The following is a 25,655-nucleotide window of genomic DNA, read 5'->3' as shown; positions in this document are numbered from 1 at the left end:
TGTATGGTGACGCAAACAGAAAAAAAATAGAATATATGTATACTGTTATTAATATTTAGCAAAGGCAACAAAGTAACTCAAGTACTGGGAATTCTGTGCGTTGTTACTTATACACACCCACACATACAAACATATATATACATAAAAATATATGTATATATATATAGAATACTAAATAAATAAATGGAGTTGAACGAAGATGTTAATAAAATTCCTTTACTTTCGAGATATGTTTCGAAGACAACATGGTATTATTCCAAAGGAATAAACGGTGTAAAATGCAATCTTCTCATCAGGAAAGAAAGAGAGCCTCTTAGGATAATTCATTCACCCATTGATATATACATCTATAATATATATATATATACTTATTTATATAATATATTATATATAATATATAATATATATGATTATATATATATATATATAATCATTTGCCATGATATAGATCGTTGCCATAACATTTATCTGCTCTTCTTGTTTTTTCTTTCTGGGAAGAGCGTAGCCTGAAACGTTAACGAGTTTTTCTCTTCCGAGCGTCATACTAATACATCTGTTTGTTGTGTCTACACCATCAGTCTTCGTCTTTTGTTTAATTGTGAATTCCCCCCCTATATATATATATATATATAATATATATATATATATATATATATATATATATTTACTTAATTACCACTCATGTAATATTTGTAAAATTGTTAGACATACAAAATAAAACATGAAACTCAAACTATGTTGCAATTTCAATCTCTGATATATTTGCCTTTGCACAATTATCCAAACTTTGATTATATTATAGGACATTTAATTTCATTTGATTCAATCTAAAATCTAGCTACTTTACGAATGATAAAAATAGTACAAAATGTTTTTGTCCTGCATTGTTTGCCTCTCCTCATTACTATATCTACTGACTCAGACAGATGGGTCCTGTTTTTGAACAAGACAATAACGCAACCACAACTTCAATTGCTGTTCTAACTGGAATGCTGGTAGCACAATAATTTGGGCACTCAGAACGCATTCCTATTAGTTTGAGTCATCCGGACAAAAACTCACCATATTCTCTCTCTCTTTCTCTTCTCATATATATAATATATATATATATATATATATATATATATATATAATATATATATATTATATATATATTATATATATATATATTATATATAATATATATATGTATGTATCTATGTATATATATATATGTATATATGTATATATATATGTATATATATTATATGTGGAGGCGCACGGCCAGTGGTTAGGGCAGCGGACTCGCGCGTAGTAGGATCGCGGTTTCGATTCCCAGGCCGGGCGTTATGAGTGTTTATTGAGCGAAGACACCTAAAGCTCCACAAGGCTCCGGCAGGGGATGGTGGCGATCCTTGCTGTACTCTTTCACCACAACTTTCCCTCACTCTTTCTTCTGTTGGCCTGCTCGCTTAGCCAGCGCGGTGGCGTCATTTAAAGGCTAAAACAATGCGAAACGCATTGTGACCAGCAATGTGTAGCACCATCTGATAGCCTGGTCGGTCACGGTGATCACGGTGATATATATATATATATATATATAATGACTGAAGGAAACGTTAAATGGAATTCACTCATCACAACGATCGTTTCGACCCATTTTGCACTGGTTCTTTGTACAGCTGGTCGCGCTACACCCTCCAGTTGTCATTAGTTATCTCTAATCTTCTTTAAAACAAGACAGCTTATGGGATGCATCTGCACTATAGGATGCAACACAATCAGTTGTACAATATCCCGCCGGCAAGGGTCCGATGCGAGATAGGTCAAAACGATCGTTGTGCTGAATAAGGATTCTCGTGATCTCCTTTTCCAGTTTCTCTCATTCATTACAAATTCAACGAACACTGCGGAATTCCCAGTGGAATTCTAGCAGGTAAAGTTTCGCTGATTCACGTCATCCTGTTTGGAGTGAGGCTTATAAGCTTGTATCTATCTATCTATCTATCTATCTATCTATCTATCTATCTATCTATCTATCTATCTATCTATCTATCTATCTATTCTCTCTCTCTCTCTCTCTCTCTCTATATATATATAGATATATATATGTGTGTGTGTGTGTGTGTGTGTGTGTGTATGTGTGTGTATATATATATACATACATACATATATACATATATATATATGTATATATAGATATATATGTATATATACACATATATATATGTATATATATATACATATATATGTATATATATGTATGCATATATGTATGTATATATTTAGATATATATATGTATGTATATAGATATATACGTGTATATATGTACATATATATGTATATGTATATATATATATAGATATATATAGGTTTATGTGTATATATGTATATATATATGTATATATATAGTTGGAATTTACAAAAAACAAACAAACAAAACAAAAGACGAAGACGGGTGTGTAAACAACAAACAGATGTATTAGTTTAACGCTCGGGAAGTGAGAAAGTATTTTACGTTTTGAGCCTGCGCTCTTCAACAGAAAAGAACACAGAAATAGAGAGAGAAAATATAAAAGGCTTAGTTGGTAGCGATGCCGTTCTGTGGTCAAATACATCTTCCATCGGACGAATTTCGCTCACAATGGTTCTGGTTTTACTGGCTGACCGACCGCCAGCATACGACTCGATAAACTGTTTTTGCTATATACTCTTTTACCCTTTTACTTGTTTCAGTCATTTGACTGGCCATGCTGGAGCACCGCCTTTAGTCGAGCAAATCGACCCCAGGACTTATTCTTTGTAAGCTTAGTACTTATTCTATAGGATCTCTTTTGCCGAACCGCTAAGTTACAGGGACGTAAACACACCACCATCGGTTGTCAAGCGATGTTGGGGGGACAAACACAGACACGCAAACACACACACACACACACACATACACACACACAAATACATATATACGACGGGCTTCTTTCAGTTTCCGTCTACCAAATCCACTCACAAGGCTTTGGTCGGTCTGAGGCTATAGTAGAAGACACTTGCCCAAAGTGCCACGTTGTGGGACTGAACCCGGAACCAAGTGGTTGTTAAGCAAGCTACTTACCACACAGCCACTCCTATGCCTTCTTCTCCTTCTTCTTCTTCTTCTTCTTCTTCTTCTTCTTCCGTGTTTTCTCCTTCCTTTTCCCCCTCCTTCTACTTCCATTCGTCTCCTTCTGATCGTTTCACCCCCACTTCCCTTTCTCCCTCCTATCATTATATGTATCTACCTCCTTGACCCCCATCCTCACATAATATCTTCCCCGCATACACACTTTTAACTTTTCCTTTTTTTTAATTTCCTCCCGATACTTTCCTATCAACAAAGTCTGAAGGACGCACAATGTAATAGCACACCTTTGGTGTAAGTCTGATGAAGTGCCCCTCCTCTACAATGTCTAAAACCGCAAAATGGATATGAAAATAAACAGATCAACATACAGACGGATAGGTACATAGGTTATATGAATAGACAAGCACACATACGCAAATGGAGACTGAAATACATGACCATATATACACACACACTTCACTCCACACAAGGACACATATGGAGACACGTGTCCACACATATAGAGATGCACATCCATACATACAAGCATGGTACATAGTTGCAAAACACAGACACACACTCAGAGACATGCACACACAAGGAGACAGAGGTGCATACATATACAAACACACGCTCACACACACACACATGCATAAAAAGTACACAAGCACGGACATGCAAGCACATGAATATGCAGAATACATACATACAGATGCACACACATACATGTATACATACACATATACATATACACGTACATGCATGCATAGACACACACACACATGCGCACAAACAAACAAAAAGGAACGCAGTGCAAATAACGGACAGAGTCGAGACTTTTGAAAAGGTTGCAAGACGCAACAAAAATTTTAGGAAAATAAAATAAGAAATAAGTGGAAATTTTACCGGTGCGTGTGTTAAATTATAAGGCACAAAAAGAAAATTACTCTCTGCAGACACAACAGATTACATGATTTTTCTTTGAGAATTTTCGCGTAATGGAAGCACTCCGTCGGTTACTACGACGAGGGTTCCGGTTGATCCGAATCAACGGAACAGCCTGCTCGTGAAATTAACGTGTAAGTGGCTGAGCACTCCACAGACACGTGTACCGTTAACGTAATTCTCGGGGATATTCAGCGTGACACAGAAAGTGACAAGGCTGGCCCTTTGAAATACAGGTACAACAGAAACAGGAAGTAAGAGTGAGAGAAAGTTGTGGTGAAAGAGCACAGCAGGGATCACCACCATCCCCTGCCGGAGCCTCGTGGAGCTTTAGGTGTTTTCGCTCAATAAACACTCACAACGCCCGGTCTGGGAATCGAAACCGCGATCCTATGACCGCGAGTCCGCTGCGCTAACCACTGGGCCATTGCGCCTCCACATTTTTCGCGTAAACTGGCGTTGCAAATGAAGATGGTATGGAAACATTTCTGACTTATAATTAAAGATGTGTTAAAGAATTTTCTTTGTCTTTTTTCATTGGTGTGTGTGTGTGTGTGTGTGTGTGTGGTCTGTATGTGTGTGTGTGTGTGTATATATATATTATATTATATATATATATATATATATATATATATACTATATATATACACTCATACATCTATGTGTGTGTGTCTTCGTGTCTGTGTTTGACCCCCACCATCGCTTGACAACCGGTTTTGGTGTGCTTATGTCCCCGTAACTTAGTGGTTCAGCAAAAGAGACCGATAAAATAAGTACTTGGCTTAAAAAGAAAATGAATAATGGGGTTGATTTTTTTTTGGGGGGGACTAAACCTTCTCAAGGCGGTGCCCCAGCATGGCCGCAGTCAAAATGACTCAAACGAGTGAAAGATAAAAGATAAAATTATACTCTACTATATTAAAAAAAATGTGTATGACACATTGGATGATGTAGTCCGAGGTACGTCATGCCTGAAGGAATATAAACGGTTGCAAAAAATCACAACTGGAATAGTTTTGATAATAGATCTGCTCGATCATGCCAGGCTCCGAGCTAAATAACAACAACCACAAAAACAACCGCAACATCATTAACAACTGCAACATCTGAGACCCCCATCGGTCTCGACACTGACCATGGGATTGCACCTAGAAAGTTAATTTCCCAGGCACAATTCCGGGCAAGGTTGTTTATGGAAGGCCAGCAGTCGCCCATGCATACCAGCCTCTCTCCTCTCTCGCCACTGATGTTATCCAAGGGAAAGACAAAGGGGACCGATACAGCTTGGCACCTGTGACGTCGCAACTCATTTCTACAGCTGAGTGAACCGGAGCAACGTTGAATAAAGTGTCTTGCTCAAGAACACAGCACACAGCCCGGTCCGGGATTCGAGCTCACAACCTCACGATCGTAAGCTCGACGTCATAACCACTGAGCCATGCGTCTTCACTTACAACTGCAACATAGCTGTTATTTAATACAATGTCATTCTTGATCAAGCAGACATGATCAACAGCATTTCATTTCTGACCATCCTATCGGTTTGTGCATTGTCTAATGCAGTGATTCTCAACTGAGGTCTATGTGGCCCCTGAGGGTCCACATAAGATCTTTTGGAGTCCACGAAACAAAATAGTAAATTAGGCATTCACAAAATAATTCAAGGATCCTTGAAACATTTTGCTTTAGATGTCTGTAATGGTATGGATTGCAAGAAACAGCTATGTTTCTTTAATGCTTGTTCCTTCTCGAGCCACACCTGGCTCATTAGGGCCGGTTTCCCGGTTTTCTTGGCGTATGGGTTCCCCACCCGGACGGGACGCCGGTCCGTCACAGGTGAGCTGCAAGATGCAGGGGGAAAGAGTGAGAGGAAGTTTTGGCGAAAGAGTCAGCAGAAGTTCGCCATTTACCTTCTGCCGGAGCCGCCGCGTGGAGCTTAGGTGTTTCGCCCATAAACACACAAATCGCTTGGTCTGAGATTCGAACCCGCGATCACGAGTCCCCTGCTCAAACAACTAGGCCATGTGTCTCCACAACATTTTATATAGTTCAACTTAAGTTAATGTGTGTAAAAGAAAATAGGAATTTTGAAAGAAGTTTCTATAAAACTACTCTTCAAACATCGAATAGCTATGGAGGTCCACCAGAATGCAATAGTAATCAAAAGGATCCATAGTGGTTTAGTGGGTAGGGTGTTGGTCTCATGATCGTAAGATCGTGGTTTCGATTCCTGGACTGGGTGATGCATTATGTTCTTGAGTAAAACACTTTATTTCATGTTGCTCCAGTCCACTCAGCTGGCAAAAATGAGTAATCCTGCGACGGACCGTCGTTCCGTCCAGGTGAGGAATATATATATGCCATGGAAACCGGGAAACTGGCCCTTATGAGTTAGTATGACTCGAGAAGCTAACTTTACTTAATGGGTATAAAATTATTGAGACCTGGTCTAGTGCGTCCTTTTTTCTTTAAGAAAGTAGAATGTAATTTGGGGTAATGTTGTTGCTATTTCTAGGACAGTAGGTCGAGTAACCACGTGATAGTAGGCTGTTCATTAAAGTGATTTTGTTGGGTCTCACGGGAAAAATAATGAAAAGATAAAAAACACATTGCCTACTATAAATTTGCTCCTTGAGCGATATCTGTCTTCTGGTTGATGCCACAGAACCCGGACATGAACATCTGACCAATTATAAAGTAGTAAAGAAACTAGTACATGGCTAGAGAATACGAGGACGTGTCATAGTACATATCTTTAGTTTCAAGTAGTTGCTATCGAAAGAAAAACAGACCCCCGCCACCACTTTTAGCTCAATTTCTGCGTAAAATATTTTGAATATTTTGAAGTGGCAGCCGGTTTAAAGAGAAATAGAAAAAAGGAAATTGAAAACTAACCGGTCTGCAGGCGGATGTTTTTATGGTCTGTAACATACTTGAACCTCCAAGACCTCATATTGATTAACATGAGTGATGCTGTGGCTTACCCTGAAATTGAAACTGAACAAGTTTACCAATGGCAAAGGCTGGCTAGCATTGGTCTTCTCCATATTTTTGCTCTATCCTTCCATTATCCAACGTGTCCTATCCTTCCATTTTTAAAGACGTTTAGAAATATGTAATTTAAAGGGCATTTGACTGTTATTTCTAGTGGGTTAATCGATGAGGGTAGACTTTCTGTCACTTGTAGGAAGCAAGTTGTGGATATTGCAGACCTACATTCGAAGGCGTTCTTACTCCGGACATTCTATATTCCCTGACACAGTGCTTGTATCTGTGTGTATGTATGCATGTATATATATATTATATATATATATATATATATATATATATATATATATATATATATATATATATATATATATATATATATATATCTATATATATATATATATATATATATATATATATGCGTGTGTGTGTGTGTGCATAGTTAAAATCGAAGTGAAGACACATGGCCCAGTGGTTAGAGCGTCGAGCTTACGATCGTGAGGTTGTGAGTTCGAATCCCGGGTCGGGCTGCGTGTTTTGTTCTTGAGCAAGACACTTTATTTCACGTTGCTACAATTCACTCAGCTGTAGAAATGAGTTGCGACGTCACAGATGCCAAGCTGTATCGGCATTTGCCTTTCCCTTGGATAACACTGGTGGCGTGGAGAAGGGACGCCGGTCTGCATGGGCGACTGCTGGTCTTCCATAAACAACCTTGCCTGGACTTGTGTCTGGGAGGGTAACTTTCTAGGTGCAATCCCATGGTCAGTCATGACCGAACGGGGTCTCAGCATCAGCAGTCAAATCAAAAAATCGAACATCAAAAACAGCAAAGAACAAGAGGACGTGCGCATAGAATGTTTTAGTTTGATGCTCGGTAAAAAGATAAAAAAGTTTTTGACGTTTCGAGCATGTGTGTGTGTGTGTGTGTGTGTGTGTGTGTGTGTGTGTGTGTTTTAAATGTGTTCTTTTTAATATAGTAGAGTGTTAAGGTGGCGAGCTGGCAGAAACGGTAGCACGCCGGGCGAAATGCTTAGCAGTTTTTTGTCTGTCTATATGTTCTGAGTTCAAATTCCGCGGAGGTCGACTTTGCCTTTCATCCTTTCGGAGATTCATAAATTAAGTACCAGTTACGCACTGGGATCGATGTAATCGACTTAATTCCTTTGTCTGTCCTTGTTTGCCCCCTCTATGTTTAGCCCCTTGTGGGTAATAAAGAAATAAGAAACATTAGCACGCCGGGCGAAATGCTTAAAGGTATTTCGTCTGTCTTTACGTGCTCAGTGCAAATTCCCTCGAGGTCGACTTTGCTTTTCCTCCTTTCGGGGTCGATAAATTAAGTACCAGTTATCCACTGGGGTCGATGTAATCGACTTAGTACCTATGTCTGTCCTTGTTTGTCCCCTCTGTGTTTAGCCCCTTGTGGGTAATAAAGAAATAGGTATTTCGTCTGTCTTTACGTGCTCAAAGCAAATTCCCTCGAGGTCGACTTTGCTTTTCATCCTTTCGGGGTCGATAAATTAAGTACCAGTTGTGTACTGGGGTCGATCATATCGACTGCCCCCTCCCCTCTTGTACCTAGAGTAGAAAAGAATATAGTAGGGTGTAAATTAAGGGGGATATAGCTACTATTTCCAGTAAATTGAGTGATCAGTAGAAGTCTCCATCTTTGACTCGTACATGAATATGTTGCATTATTTAGTGATGTCCCTGAAAGTTCTAAATTGTAGAAATTTTTACCTGAAGGATCTTTAACTCTACCAATGACAACTGACGTGCAAACGTATTCTGGAAATGTGACCTACTTCTTAGGGAGAGGAGACGGAGGAGGAGGAGGAGAGAGAGAAATGTTGGGGGAGAGGTGATAAGGGCTAAAGAGCAAGGGGTTGTAGATTATGTAATCGTTGCTGCAAGGTCGACACTTCTTCATAACCAAAAAATGCAAGGCTGCTAAGCTGCTCCTCAAAAGAACATCTGCTTAGTGATATTTCGGATTATATTAATTTGGAAGGAATTTGGCATTCTGTTCTTCCCCTGTTAGCAATCCTGTGTCTTAGAGTCATACATGAGAAAGATACGATTTATATATGCGCGCTTGGTTTTAGATTTAACTCCCAAATTACCTTGTAACGGATGCACTGGTGATAAGAAATGATAACAGTGAGTGAAAACTTCACGGGACAGTGAGATATGCACCAATATAAACAAACAAAAGGGAAAAGCAACTTTTTTTTTTACAAAGTTTATTTATCAGTCACAATTCGTCTCGTTAAGGGCAGCGAGCTGGCAGAATCGTGAGCACGCCGGGTGAAATGCTAAGCGATATTTCGTCTGCCGTTACGTTCTGAGTTCAAATTCCGCCGAGGTCGACTTTGCCTTTCATCCTTTCGGGGTCTATAAATTAAGTACCAGTTACGCACTGGGTCGATGTAATCGACTTAATCCGTTTGCCTGTCCTTGTTTGTTCCCTCTATGTTTAGCCCCTTGTGGGTAACAAGAAGCAGATATTCGTCTGCCGCTAGTTCTGAGTTCAAATTCCGCCGAGGTCGACTTTGCCTTTCATCCTTTCGGGGTCTATAAATTAAGTACCAGTTACGCACTGGGTCGATGTAATCGACTTAATTCCGTTTTCCTGTCCTTTTGGTTCCCTCTATGTTTAGCCCCTTGTGGGTAACAAAGAAGCAGATATTTCGTCTGCCGTTACGTTCTAGTTCAAATTCCGCCGAGGTCGACTTTGCCTTTCATCCTTTCCGGGGGTCTATAATTAAGTACCAGATACGCACTGGGGTCGATGTAATCGACTTAATCCGTTTGCCTGTCCTTGTTGTTCCCCTATGTTTAGGCCCCTTTGGGTAACAAAGAAGCAGATATTTCGTCTGCCGCTAGTTCTGAGTTCAAATTCCGCCGAGGTCGACTTTGCCTTTCATCCTTCGGGGGTCTATAATTAAGTACCAGTTACGCACTGGGGTCGTATGTAATCGACTAATCCGTTTCCTGTCCTTGTTTGTTCCTCTCTTGTTTAGCCCCTTGTGGGTAACAAAGAAACAGATTTTCGTCTGCCCCTACGTTCTAAGCTCAAATTCCGCCGAGGTCGACTTTGCCTTTCATCCTTTCGGGGGTCTATAAATTAAGTACCAGTTACGCACTGGGGTCGATGTAATCGACTTAATCCGTTTGCCTGTCCTTGTTTGTTCCCTCTATGTTTAGCCCCTTGTGGGTAACAAAGAAGCAGATATTTCGTCTGCCCCTACGTTCTAAGCTCAAATTCCGACGAGGTCGACTTTGCCTTTCATCCTTTCGGGGGTCTATAAATTAAGTACCAGTTACGCACTGGGGTCGATGTAATCGACTTAATCCGTTTGCCTGTCCTTGTTTGTTCCCTCTATGTTTAGCCCCTTGTGGGTAACAAAGAAGCAGATATTTCGTCTGCCGCTACGTTCTGAGTTCAAATTCCGCCGAGGTCGACTTTGCCTTTCATCCTTTCGGGGTCTTAAATTAAGTCCAGTACGCACTGGGGTGATGTAATCGACTTAATCCGTTTGCCTGTCCTTGTTTGTTCCCTCTATGTTTAGCCCCTTGTGGGTAACAAAGAACAGATATTTCGTCTGCCGTTACGTTCTAAGCTCAATTCCGCGCCGAGTTCGACTTCGCCTTTCATCCTTTCGGGGTCTATAAATTAAGTACCAGTTACGCACTGGGGTCGATGTAACCGACTTAATCCGTTTGCCTGTCCTTGTTTGTTCCCCTCTATGTTTAGCCCCTTGTGGGAAACAAAGAAGCAGATATTTCGTCTGCCGTTACGTTCTAAGCTCAATTCCGCCGAGGTCGACTTCGCCTTTCATCCTTTCGGGGTCTATAAATTAAGTACCAGTTACGCACTGGGGTCGATGTAACCGACTTAATCCGTTTGCCTGTCCTTGTTTGTTCCCTCTATGTTTAGCCCCTTGTGGGTAACAAAGAAGCAGATATTTCGTCTGCCGTTACGTTCTAAGCTCAAATTCCGCCGAGGTCGACTTCGCCTTTCATCCTTTCGGGGTCTATAAATTAAGTACCAGTTACGCACTGGGGTCGATGTAACCGACTTAATCCGTTTGCCTGTCCTTGTTTGTTCCCTCTATGTTTAGCCCCTTGTGGGTAACAAAGAAGCAGATATTTCGTCTGCCGTTACGTTCTAAGTTCAAATTCCGCCGAGGTCGACTTCGCCTTTCATCCTTTCGGGGTCTATAAATTAAGTACCAGTTACATACTGGGGTCGATGTAACCGACTATCCCCTCCTTCAAATTTTCAGGCCTTGTGCTTACAGCAGAAAAGAAAAAAACAAAAGAACAATTCTTCTCGTCATGAACAGTGTACGGAGTATGTAGCAGTTGGCTGTTTTACACCGGTAAGGAGATGAGAATAACAATGAGACTCGCGTAACTGTTGAAGTAATGTTTGTATCAGATGTAGATGTTAGACAGAGATAGACTTGCAACGTCAAAGAATGAAAAAGGAACTGCCTAAAAAATACTCGGAAAGAGTTCGAAAGCGGAGAGAAGATCGGGAGAAGAAAGTGAACGGATTTATCTGCGTTGAACTAAATTTCACCTCATGTGTTAAGGAAATGGAATAGGCTTATCTGTGTTGAATGAAGTAGTATTACAGCCGGCCCTCGTAAATCTCCGAGTGCATTTCGATAGAATAAGAGAAAGAAGCTAGCAGAAATATTTAGGCTACAGTTTTAGTTCCTGGTTGAGAATTCAGAAAGTAACTGCTTCAGCTTTATCGATTTTTTTTAACAATCATATAATAAAATAATAAATGCGCCCCTTTAAAGACTAGCCAGTCTCATGGGCCCGGTTTCCCCGGTTTCAATGGCGTATGTGTTCCCCAGCTGGACGGGACGCCATCCATCGCAGCGTTACTCAGTTTTGCCAGTTGAGTAGACTGGAGCAACGTGAAAGGAAGTGTTTTGCTCAAGAACACAACGCGTCGCCCGGTCCAGGAATCGAAACCACAATCTTACGATCAGGATGCTGACACCCTAACCACTAAACCACGCGCCTCCACTTAACAATCATATACAGATCCTAAACAGGTCCTAACTCCAGTGTACACCTTGTTTTGCTCCCACGTTCAACCCTTGTTGAGTAGAGCTATGAATAAATGCATTCCCGCCTTAACTGAACCTTCTGGTAGATGTATATCGAAGACAACAATTTCCAAAGTTTAACTCGTTTTTAAAAGGTACGTATTACCTGTTCATATTTAGCTGCTATTTTCAGCAAATCGAAGTGCCACATAGAAAACTTACCTGTTTGCATGTATCCAGTATGGTAGACGAAGCCACTGTATTTTCCCAATGTTAGTTAGCTTCGAGTCATGAAACAATGAAATAACCCTTTATATCAGGCTGAGTAAAAAGTAAGCAACGTTTTGAAACATGAAATTCATCACAAAATATTTCAAAAATACGGAAATTTTATTCATCAAAATAAACACCATTACAATCAACACATTTTTGTCAGCGAATTACAAGATATCTATTCTGGTAATATAAAAACCTGGTGTTCTGGAGCTGATGAACTCTTTGAACGCACTTGCAGCATCGGTTTGATTTCTGAACTCCTCTCGCAGGAAACCATCAAGGTGCTTGAAAGAATGGTAGTCGGTAGGAGATAGGTCTGGGGAATAAGTTGGATGGGGAAGAACTTCGTAGCCAAGTTCCCTCAACTTCTGGAGCGTCATTAGTGAGACGTGTGGTCGAGCATTGTCATGAAGAATGATTTGCCCTCTTCTGTTGACCAGTCGGGGACGGAGAAGTAGCAGCTTTTCGTTCATTTTGGCAATTTCAAGGCAATATGTTTCTGCAGTAATGATTTTCCGGGTTTTAAGAAACTATAGTGGATGAGTCCAGCAGTACACCACCAAACAGTCACCATAACCTTCTTTGTGAAGAGCTCGGGTTTAGGGAAGGTTTTCGGTGCTTCATTTTGGTCCAACCACTGCGAAGAACGTTTTTTTACTATTGTACAGGATCCACTTTTCATCGCAAGTTACAATACTCTCGAGAAATGGATCGGTCTGGTATCGGAGAAGAAGCAACGAGCAAATTTCATATCTGCGCATTTTCTGACGGTCTCTTTTGTTGAACCGCTATGTTACGAGGAGGTCATAAACACACCACAAGCGATGGTAGTGGTAGGGACAAACACAGACACCACGCAAGAAATTATAAATATATATATATATATATATATATTATATATATATATATATATGTATGTTATATATGTATATATATGCTACTCCAGACTGATGACGAACAAGACTCAGAAACATGTCTCTGGATGCAGGCTTGGCTGGATGGGGTGCTTGTCTCCCCTTTGTAAACATAAGGACACAAGAAATATGTCAAGACCGACAGGAAGCGTTGATGCTTCCTAGGGCAAATAGCGGTGGTGTAATTCCCTCTATGGGACTGTCACGTTAAGTTGACAGTATAACAACTACTCTCTCTCTCTCTCTCTCTCTCTCTCTCTCTATATATATGATATATATATATATATATATATATATATATATACAGACAACAGGCTCCTTTCAATTTCTGTCTATCAACTCCATACACAAAGCTTTGGTTGGCCTCAGGCTATAGTTGAAGACACTTGCGTAAGGTTCCACGCAGTGGGACTGAACCCAGAACCATGTTGTTGGAAAGCAAGCTTCTTACCACACAGCCACAATTTTTTTTTAATGATTTACAGTGGATCTAGTTTAGCCTTTTAAGGGATTGACTAGCAAGGCAACAAATGCTATTTTCTCAAAAAGAGTTGAACAAAGGTAGAAGTCAAAAGACATACTACTCTTCAATTTTTACAAGAATTGAAATGTTTAGCTTAGTAAAAAGAAAGAATCTTTACCTCTTGACCGACAGATTTAATAATATTTTGTATATAAACACTTTCAAACTTCGTAAAACATCTTTTACTCTTGGCGTTGCTGAGAAAATTCTGTATTTTGGAAGTTATTTTTTGTTAAAGTTGTCGTAATTTCAACCAATCAATGAGGTGTATTCAGCTGAATAACATTACTGCTGTTGTTTGTCAACAACAACTTCCGGCGGTGTATATTTCATCTGTCACTGTTATTTATGACATATTTCATCTCAGTTACGTTTGTATGAATTGAAGCATGTTTACTTCATGGCACCACTATAATCGGTCGTGCTTCATTAAAAACATTTTTTCCGTAACTCTAACCCCAAAAACCAACCCTAACCTTAACCCTAACCCTAACCCTAAAACCTTAATCCTAACCCTAACCCTAAAACCCTAACCCTAACCCTAAAACCCTAACCCTAAAACCTTAACCCTAAAACCTTAAAACTAAAACCAGTACAAACGCACGAACGATGTCATAAATAACAGTGACAAACGAAATATACACCACTGGAAGTTCTTGTTGACAAACAATGGCAGTAATTTTATTCAACTGAATACACGTCATTGATTGGTTGAAATTACCGAAATACGACAACTTTAACAAAATATAACTTTCAAAATACAGAATTTTCTCAACAACGCCAAGAGTAAAAGATGTTTTATGTGACACATTCTACAAGTATACGAAGTTTGAAAGTGTTTAGTTACAAAAAATTATCTTTTAAATCTGTCTGTCAAAAGGTAAAGATACAAAGGAAATCTAACAGACGGTTTACTGGGCTGCCATATCTACAGCATGTTAAACTAGATCCTGATTTATGTAAGGGATTATTTCTAAATAATGTTTTCGTCGGAGTTTGCTAAATCTTAAGATTTCATTCTCAGTGAGGCAGACCTTCAAATCGGTATTCTATGCATTGTATCATGAAATCTCGAAAGGTTTTTTTCTTGAAGAATAACGTTATATAGGTCTTGAAAGGTTTACGAAGACTACTGGTATAGTCTTTTCCTACAGAACAAACCAATAAAAAAAATGGAAATGCATATAGAAAGAGTAAACGGAGAGAATAGTATTGGTGCCACCACACAACTCTAATTTTAGTCATCGTGGCATGTTTTATCTGCCCTCACAAATAGATGCAGGCTATTCTTTATTACTGAACGGACCTGGAAATCGAGCCTGGGATCCTACACTTACACAGAACTTAGATAATATCTCTCGTTGGATAAGGTGGGGAGCTGGCAGAATCGTTAGCACGCCGGGCGAAATGCTCAGCAGTATTTCGCCTGCTGCTACATTCTGAGTTCAAATTCCGCTGAGGTCGACTTTACCTTTCATCCTTTCGGGGTCGAATAAATAAGTACCAGTTATGCACTGGGGTCGATATAATCAACTTAATCCGTTTGTCTGTCCTTGTTTGTCCTCTCTGTGTTTAGCCTCTTGTGAGTAGTAAAGAAATGGGTATTTCGTCTGCCGCTACGTTCTGAGTTCAAATTCCGCCGAGGTTGACTTTGCCTTTCATCCTTTCGGGGTCGATTAAATAAGTACCAGTTACACACTGGGGTCGATATAATCGACTTAATCCGTTTGTCTGTCCTTGTTTGTCCTCTCTGTGTTTAGCCCCTTGTGAGTAGTAAAGAAATAGGTATTTCGTCTGTCTTTACGTTCTGAGTTCAAATTCCTTCGAGGTCGACTTTACCTTTCATCTTTTCGGGGTCGATAAATTAAGTACCAGTAGCGTACTAGGATCGATCTAATCGACTGGCCCCTCCCCCAAAATTTCCTGCCTTGTGCCTAGAGTAGAAAAGAATATCTCTTGTTGTATACCAAACTAAACGTTTTCGCTACTATTTATAGATCTCAATGTTGTTGGTGCAGGATATTTTTTACCTATTTCAATGAAATGATCACGCAATTGATAATTCGTCAAAATAACAATATTTGCACAATGACTTTTTATCATTAGTCAAAAAAAAAAAAAAAGAAAATCTCAGAAAGTCCTGTTGCGGATGACTCCAACAAAATTATTTCCTCTGATCACAGCAATTGTTTTCGTTTATCTCTGACGCTCCAGAGATGACCAGTTCGTCTATATGGTTTAATGTCGTAGCAATTATTTCATTGCTGAATGTGTTTCCTTTTTTAATATGGTATCATATGACTCGAAGGAAGTTGGCTAGTATTTCTAATTGGCTCATCATCGGAATTTGCATGTGATCATTATCATCGTGATGTGTTTGGAATCGCTGTTTAAGAATAGGAGCATTAGTTACTGAAGTCTTGATATTAGGGACCAAGTGCCCTGCTACTTTGAAAGGGGCTCGGTTAACTTCTAGGAATACTTACTGAATCGTAAGGGTTTTCTCTGGGTTGTCATATGTGGATTCTAATTGTTAAAATATTGATTGTTGTAGAATTAATTACACTTTCGAAAACTGTGTATGAACAGCTGAGTGTCGTGTAAAATATACCACCATATCTACTGAGGATTTCTTACATTATTTACATTATTTACATTTGACGGATATTTGTCGTCGTCTTGTTTGTTGTTAACACAACGTTTCGGCTGATATACCCTCCAGCCTTCATCAGGTGTCTTGGGGAAATTTCGAACCTGGGTTCTCATTCCTAAGGTATTTTTCGATGTTATTATTATTCAGGTCACTCCCTGGACTCGAACTCTGAATCTTGAGGTTAGTTGCCCGCGCTCTTAATCACGACGCCATATGCCCGTGGGCATAATGGCATGGAAAAATACCTTAGGAATGAGAACCCAGGTTCGAATTTTCCCCAAGATACCTGATGAAGGCTGGAGGGTATATCAGCCGAAATGTGTTAACAACAAACAAGATGAGGAGAAATATCCGTCAAATGTAAATAATGTAAATAATGTACATCATTCCTCATCTGCGAGAGAGAGAGAGAGAGAGAGAGGGTAAATGAATGAGAGAGAGAGGAGAAGAGAGAGAGGAGAAGAGGAGAGGAGAAGAGGAGAGGAGAGAGAGGGAGAAGAGAAGAGGAGAGAGGGAGAGAGAGGAGAAAAGAGATAGATGGATAGACAGATAGGCAGATAGATAGATAGATAGATAGATAGATAGATAGATAGATAGATAGATGGATAGAATGATAGATAGATAGATAGATAGATAGATGGATATAATGATAGATAGAGAGATAGATAGCTTCATTAAAGATAAAGAAAAGCATATTGTTATAATGTGGATCCTCCTCCACTTGTATGTTATTGTCGGCACTGTAATATTCTGGTCACCACTATTACGTTGTGAAGGTATTCCTCATCTTATTATCTTTGACTCGTCTATTGTGCTATCGCTGACAGCTTCACAAGGCAATGAGTTTGAAGCGTCTACTTTGACGGTAACTCGAACTCGTATATATCACGTCCCTGACATTGATTCCCACTGAGAACTCGTACAACGACTCTACTACTACTGGCTTTCCTACAACGACTGACAGTTTGACTTTATAGTGGCTGAGTCATACCACTTTGTTGCGTGGAAAGGGGATTACCATTTTCACTACAACATATATATATATAAGCCCATGTATGCAAGTCACTTTTATTGTGGTTGTTCGCATTAGCTTTCAAGATTCTTCCATAAACCGCTAATGTTTCACGTCTCACATATTCTGTTTGTCTTTTTACAGGTTTGTAAGATAAGCTATTATTTTAGAGACTGATGTCCTGTCGATATTATACACGTACAAGATGAGATAAGTCATCAGATCAATAAATTCATATTGATCCTCACTGAAACAATTTTGATTTTTTCACCTTCACCTCGATATAGTCACTCAATTGTTTTACAAGGCATTGTCACTATGTGCATCTATATATATTTCTTTACTACTCAAAAGGGGCTAAACACAGAGGGGACAAACAAGGACAGACAAACGGATTAAGTCGATTATATCGACCCCAGTGCGTAACTGGTACTTAATTTATCGACCCCGAAAGGATGAAAAGCAAAGTCGACCTCGGCGGAATTTGAACTTAGAACGCAGCGGCGGACGAAATACCTATTTCTTTACTACCCAAAAGAGGCTAAACACAGAGAGGACAAACAAGGACAGACAAACGGATTAAGTCGATTACATCGACCCCAGTGCGTAACTGGTACTTAATTTATCAACCTCGAAAAGATGAAAGGCAAAGTCGACCTCGACGGAATTTGAACTCAGAACGCAGCGGCGGACGAAATACCGCAAAGCATTTCGCCCGGCGTGCTAACGTTTCTGCCAGTTCGACGCCTTAAAGTGCATCTATAAAGTCTTCCCTTTATATGCCAGAAGAGTATGTACGCACTTGTTTGTCCAAATTCATTGCAGAACGACGAAAAGATAGGCAGGTTTAAACTGCCGTATAGTATCCAGCAAATATCTCTTTGAGTCGTATGGTCGAAGCGAAATCTTGCATTGCAGTAACGCCGAGGACGTATCACACTAATCATTAAGAATAGTAGTACTTTAGCGATCATGGCAGAGAGTTTCGCTTGTTTCTTCATAGTTATGCAAATCAGGACATATATGGACTAGATTTGTTACTAATGAATTAACAAGTGTCACTATGAACCTTAAATCAGTGTATTACCATTGACGGAAGCTTGTCCGTTTTTGCTTGAAACGTTGATACAGAGTATGCATTCTCCCTTTTTTCTATTGCAAAGATGCACCAACTTTTCACAGTGGTAGTGTCGTTGCCGCCAACGCCGCCACCACCAACGCCGCCACCAACGCCGCCACCAGCGCCACCACCAGCGCCGCCACCAGCGCCGCCACCAGCGCCGCCACCAACGCCGCCACCAACGCCGCCACCAACGCCGCCACCAGCGCCACCACCAACGCCGCCACCAGTGCCACCACCAGTGCCACCACCAACGCCGCCACCAGTGCCGCCACCAACGCCGCCACCAACGCCGCCACCAACGCCGCCACCAACGCCGCCACCAGCGCCGCCACCAGCGCCACCACCAGCGCCGCCACCAGCGCCGCTGCATATGTCATGTTTTGAGTTGCTAAAGCTGGCGGAGTCGATCCCGCAAAGTCGATTTCTTCCGGAGAGAGGTATGACTCTGTGTGTGTGTGTGTGTGTGTGTGTGTATGTGTGTGTGTGTGTGTGTGTGTATGTATGTGTGTGCTCATGTATTCATACGTATGTATGTTTTAATTATCAAAGCTGCAAAAACATCACCAAAACTGCTACTCATATTCCCCGTTTGTCGGGCAGTTGAATGAATGTTTGTGTCATTATTCAGTTTATTGCAAAATTTCTTGCCAAAAGAGAAAGAACCGTTTTCTAACCTAGATCCACAGCTCCTTCATTGAAATTTCAACATCAACAACAAGGTATTTTTGTATGTATGTATGTATGTATATGTGTGTGTATGTATGTATGTATGTATGTATGTATGTATGTATGTATGTATGTATTTATGTATGTATGTGCAGCTGTGTATGTTTTATGTATGGATTCTCATGCATATAGTTACATATCTAGACATGCTCATATATATTTAAATGACAAACTTCTGGAAAGTTTTATAGATTTTTACAGTTCCAGTGATGGACTGGATCTATAGTCTTCGGATTAGCTTTCTCCTTTCTGGTTTTCAGAAGCATAATTTCTCAAGATTGATATTTAGGCAGTGTTACATAACCGGGGCCCCCAATAATCATAGGTATAATCCTGAACTTCTAATCTGGATAGAGTAACTGCAGATTTTCAATAGTTTAGCATAGGTTTTCTTTTTTTCACTGATCTTCAGGTTTATGTTAACATCCGCTGGGCAGCTAATTTCCACGACTGAGCACAGTTTCTCTTCTCTATCCCAGATCATTATATCGGGTCTGTTGTGCTTATTTATTGAGGTCTTCACTGGTACATTTCACCAGTATTCCTTTTTATCATGAGTGACTCTGGCTTCAAACATATTATGGGTTCTTATGTCTTCGTTCTCGGGATTATCCTTCCGACGGATTTCATTATACAGTGTCCTAGCTACAACTTCACATCTCATCGGTAGATAATACCGTGATGATATTTTCGGACAACTGTTTATGATGTGGGTGATACCTTCAATGCGAACTCGACAAAGTCTGCATCGGTTGTCACGCTTTTCGGCTTTACCTGCATCTCTATCCTTTTGTGCATCAAGTACTTGGTTGATATTTCCTGTTCCTGGATTGCAAACGCATACCCTTCAAATTGGGAGGTAGCAGTCCGGCTATTGGTCCATGATAAACTGCTTTGAAGATCGGTGATTACTATCCTCACGGTGCTTTCTATGCATGTTTACTCTTTTACTTATTTCAGTCATTTGACTGTGGCCATGCTGGAGCACCACCTTTAGTCGAGAAAATCGACCCCAGGACTTATTCTTTGTAAGCCTAGTACTTATTCTATCGGTCTCTTTTGCCGAACCGCTAGTTTACGGGGACGTAAACACACCAGCATCGGTTGTCAAGCGATGTTGGGGGAACAAACATAGACACACAAACATATACACACACATATATATATACATATATACGACGGGCTTCTTTCAGTTTCCGTCAAACAAATCCACTCACAAGGCTTTGGTCAGCCTGAGGCTATAGTAGAAGGCACTTGCCCAAGATGCCATGTTGTGGGGCTGAACTCGGAACCATGTGGTTGGTAAGCAAGCTACTTACCACACAGCCACTCCTACGCGTATGTATGTATGTATGTATGTATGTATGTATGTCATTATTTAGTTTTATTTCAAGATTTTTTGCCAATAAAGAAAGACAGGCGTGGCTGAGGGGTAAGAAGTTTGCTTCCCAACCACATGGTTCCGGGTTCAGTCCCATTGCGTGACACCTTGGACAAATGTCTTCTACTATAACTTCGGCCGGGCGAAAGCCTTGTGCGTGGATTTGGTAGACGGAAACTAACCTCCTTTGCTGTTTGCCAACCGGTGTTGGTGTGTTTACGTTCCTGTAACTTAGCAGTTTTGACTGCATGGCTTCAGTCATTCTGACTGAAGTAAGTAAACAAATAAAAGAATACGATCAACCAAACGCATTCAAATCCAAACCATCCCTCCTTTTATTTGGTGGTGGTGGCCGTGGTGTGGTTTGGAGTGGGTGAATGTGGGACTATATCATTCAGTAGTATGTCATGTAAGGGGAATTTGGCTGCCATCTATAACAGGTCGAGTAGACACAATGATCCTGCCTCTGTCTCTTTTTCTCTCTTCCTCTCTCTCTCTCTCTTTCTCTTTTTCTCTCTTAATTTCTTTGACTCGTTGATGAGAAGTAAATGTTTTTCAACTAAGCCAATCCCATTCTCGAACTCAGACCACTTTGCTGTCTCCTCCAGTGCTTGGGTATTTGACTATACAACAAGTCAGCCATCAATGAAAGATCTTACATCAGGTTGTGTTTATCTCCAACTCTAACGAAATAATGGCACAATGATAGCTTGTTCCGGTGTATAAAAATCACGTAAGCCGGATCTTTTTGTTTTATTTACACACACACACACACACAATAATTGTATGTATTTATGTGTGTATGCGTATATATATATATATATATATATATATATATATATATATATATATGTATGTGTGTGTGTGTGTGTGTATGTATGTAACCGGTGTTTTTTTCACGTGAAACAACGGCTTCAATTTCCCAACAAATATTTACTAAATTGCTCAGAGAGACCCAGTTGAATTCCCAGAAATGTGTCGGAACAAAAATGATTCCGGTTCCGCAGTTCTATAGGAGTAAAATAAAGATGAGTCAAGATAAATTGAGCCAGAGGCACTAAATGCCGTAATGGAGCTGCACTTGAATCGACACAAGCCAGAGGGAGAGAGAGAGAGAGAGGGCGGGGGGAGAACACTGTTTATTTGACCTGTTATAAATATCAGTTAAATACCCTTTGAATTACATTCAATTGAATAATTATACACCTACATACTCCTAAAAATAAGATGTGAGTTATACAAACATTGTCAGTTTGTTAGGTCAGAATCTACGATTTTTAATCTTGCTTTTTCACTCACACACACACTTCACTCATCACTCATTATACATACATACATACATACATATACATATATATATATATATATATATATATATATAATAAAATATTAGGGAATAAATCCAAACTTACAGGGAAAAATAGATTTAGGATTGAATCCAATTTTATAGTAAAATATATAAATTAATCTTATGTTTTGGCTTAAGTTTTTCATTGTATGATTTGCCTAATAGTGGTTTTATCTAATATATATATATATATATATATATATATATATATATATATATATAATATATATATATATATATATAATATATATATATATTTGGTAGAAATATGTTACGAAAAGAAAATATGAAATACACGTGGAAATGTAAGGGTAAAATATGAAAAATCAACGAAAATGCATATTGTAAATAGAAAAAGGCTATTTATGATAGGTAACGACAAATATATACATTTAGATTGACTGAGGTAGTAATACGAGTCATAAAAGTCCTTGTTATAAAGTAAGAGAACAAAACGAACCAATGGTTTAAGCAAAGCTATTCATCGTTTCAACGAAACGATGAATAGCTTTGCGTAAATCATTGGTTCGTTTTGTTCTCTTTATTATCATCTTATTATCATCTCATAATAATGACCTTTATGACTCGTATTACTACCTCAGTCAATCTAAATGTATATATTTGTCGTTACCTGTCATAAATAGCCTTTTTCTATTTGAAATATGCATTTTCGTTGATTTTCCATATTTTACCCCTATATATATATATATATATATATATATATATATATATATATATATTTATATTATTTATATATTTAAATTATATATATATGGAAAAAGAAAGTAAAGATAGAAAATGCTAAAATAGTTTTATAAAAAACAGTTCAGTACCGGTTTCAGTCATTTATTCTTTTTCAACTGTAAGTATGGAAAACAATTAAATTTGGAAAAATTAAAAGAAAATTTTTTTTTAAAAGAGTATTTGTATAGTATTCAAATACAAGCGGCATTTTCCTTGTTTCTGCCTGTCTCTGTCTCTCTTGTTTATCTTGTGGGTTTGAGGTCGTTGTGAATCCTTGGTAGGGAAAAAGAAGAAGGAGAAGAAGAATGAGGGAGTGCCATGACAGTTGTATGTTGAATGGTCAGCCTCGAAAATGACCTGCTGTGGATGGTAGTAGTAATTCATGAAACATCTCTTTTGAATGTATTGTTTATAAAATTTGCGTAGGTGTTATTCTAAACAGCAATAGTGGTAATATATATATATATATTCTTTTATTCTTTTACTTGTTTCAGTCATTTGACTGCGGCCGTGCTGGAGCGCCGCCTTTAGTCGAACAAATCGAACCCAGGATTTATTCTTTGTAAGTCTAATATTTATTCTAACGGTCTTTTTAGCCGAACCACTAAGTTACAAGGGACGTAAACACACCAACATCGGTTGTCAAGCGATGGTGAGGGGACAAACACAGATACACACACAGGCACACTCACGCACACACACACACACACACACACACACACACACAGAGGACGGGCTTCTTCCAGTTTCCGTCTACCAAATCCGCTCACAAGCCTCTGGTCGGTCCGAAGCTATAGCAGAAGACACTTGCCCAAGGTGCCACAGTGGGACTGAACCCGGAAGCATGCGGTTGAGAAGTAAGCTTCTTACCACAGAGCCACGCCTGCACCTGCATGAATATATATGAATGTATATATATATATACATACATATATATATACATATATATATATGCATATATATATATATATATTATATATATATAATATAATATATATATAATATATATATATATATATTATATTTATATATATATGCATATATATATATATGCATATATATATATATATATATAATATATATATATATATAATATATATGTATGTATATATATATATATATATATATATATATATATATGCATATATATATATTGTGTGTCTATCTGTTTATCTGTCTGTATGTATATGTATGAACATAAAACTTCTTGACTAAGAATTAGTTTCTTTTTCTCCTACTGCCTTTTCTTCTAAGCAGCTATGGCAACGAAAGCTGATTAGGTCATTTTATCTAAACAGGAGAGCAAGACTTCCACATTTCATATTTGAAGTTTTTGCGTTTCTGTAATATTACTTGCTTTTATTCATTCCCTAACTTGATGGACATATAACAAGTCAGCCGACACTCAAAATCTGTAGTGAGACATATCTTCATCGATGTACCTGATGAGATCCAGACTGATGTTTCGAAACATGTTGTACCCATCTCCTGTAAATTAATATTATTACCCTAACTGCCACAGCGGAGATCCCGAAGTAGATCCATCAGAAGTGTACCATGACTGCAGATGACAACAGGTTGCCTAAATTGTGCCGGTGTTCTACTCATAATTTAAACACACTGATCGATTGATACTTATTTGTCCAAATTATTATTATTATTATTATTATTATTATTATTATTATTATTATTATTATTATTATTATTATTATTCAGTAGTTTTATTTTTATAGCGTGCTTTCACTTCACTACCGAGCGCAGCTCTGTGTGCCTTGGGTATGTGCTGTGCTGTTTGTTGTGATGCTCTGATGGTTATTGTATGGAAAGTGTTCTGCGTAGGATGTGTGCAGTGCCTAGTAGGTGCAATTTTCTGTATGTTATATGTGTTTGTAAGTCCTGGTGTTTTTGTTATGTTTGTCTGAATATTTTTTTATCATGCCTAATGCACCTACTATGATAGGAATTGTTTCTGTTTTCAGGTTCCACATTCTAGTTACCTCTATTTCCAGGTCTTTGTATTTTGAGAGTTTCTCCATTTCTTTTAGAGACACGTTGTTATTATTATTATTATTATTATTATTATTATTATTATTATTATTATTATTATTATTATTATTATTATTATCATTATCATTATTCCTCTGAGAGAGACTCGGATAGTTTATAATTCCCGGTTGCCCTTTACTTGAAAACAGGCAATAAAAAAAAATCACCAAAGGTTTCAAGTAGTGCCTTCTCCTGTGACTCAAAGAGACAATACTCTCCTTAGAATGCGAGCTGTACCCAACAATGCTGTCTTCTGGATCACTTCGAGCCTGACAGTAACTCCAATATTTTTAATATGTTTTTCAAAGCTTTTGGAAACTATTCGCAACGCTTCAATTACCACCGGTATTACCATTATTTTCCTCATGCCCCATAACTTCCCCATCTTCTCCCGCAGTGGCTGGTATTTCTCACTCTTTTCTGCCTCCTTACATTTCACCCTCGAATCACCTGGTATTGCAACATCTATTATCTTTGCTTCTTTTTCATCTTCATGGATGATCACGATATCTGGCCTTCTTGCTTCTATGACTTGGTTGCACTGTATGTTAAAATCCCAGAGTATTTCGTTTTCCCTTACTCCTTCTGGCTTCTGTTCATATCATTGTTCGGCTTTCTCGAGGTTTGCTTTACCGCACAACAGCCAATGGACATATCTGGCTACATTGTCGTGTATCCTCATGTATTCGCGTTGTGTGAGCTTACGGCACACACTAACAATATGGCTTATACTTTCTCCCTTCTCAAAGTACATCATACACGGTGGTGAGTCAGTGCTTTTATCAATGTGATATTTGGAGTAGTTTGTTCTGAGAGCTAGTTCATAAACG

Source organism: Octopus sinensis, linkage group LG17 (assembly GCF_006345805.1).
Source record: "Octopus sinensis linkage group LG17, ASM634580v1, whole genome shotgun sequence".
Classification (NCBI taxonomy): domain Eukaryota; kingdom Metazoa; phylum Mollusca; class Cephalopoda; order Octopoda; family Octopodidae; genus Octopus; species Octopus sinensis.
This window is presented reverse-complemented; position numbering follows the sequence as displayed.